The sequence below is a fragment of the Aptenodytes forsteri genome, unplaced genomic scaffold, assembly GCF_000699145.1.
Source record: "Aptenodytes forsteri isolate BGI_AS27 unplaced genomic scaffold, ASM69914v1 Scaffold999, whole genome shotgun sequence".
Lineage (NCBI taxonomy): Eukaryota > Metazoa > Chordata > Aves > Sphenisciformes > Spheniscidae > Aptenodytes > Aptenodytes forsteri.
Window position 1 is genome coordinate 1 of NW_008795908.1, and position 1,914 is coordinate 1,914.

A 1,914-nucleotide genomic window follows, 5' to 3' on the forward strand; every position below is an offset into this window, starting at 1 on the left:
CAGGTCCCTGGTGCGGTGGCACATCGATGTCCTGGGCGAGGGCAGCTTCCGTGACACCCCGGCCCTGCAGCTGCTGTAAGGTCCCCACGCTGCCCCCAACGCGTCCCCAAGGTCCCCATGGTGTCCCCTCAGTGTCCCCTCAGTGTCCCCAAGGTCCCCGTGCCATCCCCAACCTGTCCCCAAGGTCCCCGTGGCGTCCCCGTGGTGTCCCCAAGGTCCCCACGCCATCCCAAACATGTCCCCAGCGTGTCCCTGAGGTCCTCATGGTGGCCCCAAGGTCCCCATGCTGTTCCCAAGGGCATCCTGCTGTCCACATATTGTCCCCGGTGTCCCCAAGGTCCCCATACTGTCCCCAAGATATCTCTGGTGTCCCCAAGGTGTCCCCAAGATGTCCCCAAGAGCATCCCCAAGGTCCTCTTGAAGTCCCCAAGGTCCCCATGGCAACCCCAAGGCCCATGCTGTGTCTCCATGGTGTCCCCAAGGCCCCCATGGTGTCCCCGAGGTGGCTCCAAGGGTGTCCTTAATGTCCCCAAGGTCCCCTGAGTGTCCCCAGGGTGTCCCTGGGAGTGGCAGCAGGGCATCCCCAAGGTCCCTGGGCTGTCCCCAGGGTGACCCCAAGGTCCCCAAGGTGCCACAGGGTGTCCTCAGGATGTCCCCAGGGTATCTCCAAGGTCACCAGGTTGTCCCCAGGGTCCCCAAAGTGTCCCCAGGGTCCACGGAATGTCCCTGGGCTGTCCCTGGAAGTGGCAGCATGGTGTTCCCGAGCTCCCCAGGTGGTCCCCAGGGTCCCTGAAGTGTCCCCAAAGTCCCCTGAGAGTCTCCAGGGTGTCCCCAGGGGTGGCAGTGGGGTGTCCCCAGCGCATCCCTGGGGTGTCCCCGCGTCCCTGGGGGTGGCAGTGGTGTGTCCCCGCAGGTTGGTCACTGCCGGGCGCCTGGGGACCATCGGGGATGGGGCCTTCGCCGGGCTGGTGCTGCTGGAGTACTTGTGAGTAGTACTGGGAGGGACTGGGGGGCACTGGGGAGGGACTGGGGGGCACTGGGTTGTACTGGGGGGCACTGGGAGGCGGTGGAGGGAACTGGAAGATGCTGGGGGACACTGGGAGGGACACGGGGGGACACTGGGGGTCCTGGTGCTGCTGGCAGGTACTGGGATATACTGGGTTACCTGTGAGTGACACGGGGACACCCTGGGGCCACCCCTGGGGCCACCCCTGGGGCATGCTGGGACACACTGGGGACACTGGAGATGCCCTTGGGGACACCAGGGACACCCTGGGGACATTGGGGATGCCTCTGGGGACACCCCTGGGACACATGGGGACACTGAGGATGCCCTTGGAGACACTGGGGCCACCCCTGTGGGGCCACCCTGGGGCATGCTGGGACACACTGGGGACACTGGAGATGCCCTTGGGGACACCAGGGACACCCTGGGGACATTGGGGATGCCTCTGGGGACACCCCTGGGACACATGGGGACACAGAATGCCCTTGGAGCCACTGGGGACACCCCTAGGGGCACCTTGGGACACACTGGGGACACCCTGGGGATACCCCTGGGACACGTGGGGACACTGGGGATTCCCTTGGGGACGTTGGGGACACCATGGGGACACCCCAGGGACATTCCTAGGGGCACCTTGGGACACTGGGGACACCCCTGGGGACACCTTGGGACACACTGGGGACACCTTGGGGATACCCTGAGGACACCTTGGGGACACTACGGGACACCTTTGGGACGCCTTTGGGACACTGGGGACAGCTGGGGACACTGGGGAGACGCTGGGACACCCCTGGGGACACCCCTGGGGACAGCCTGGGGGCCCCCCCGGGACCCGCCCTCCCTTGTGGCCAGGTCTCCCCGTGTCCCCATGTCCCCTGTCCCCCTGTCCCCTGTCCCCCCTGGCCAAC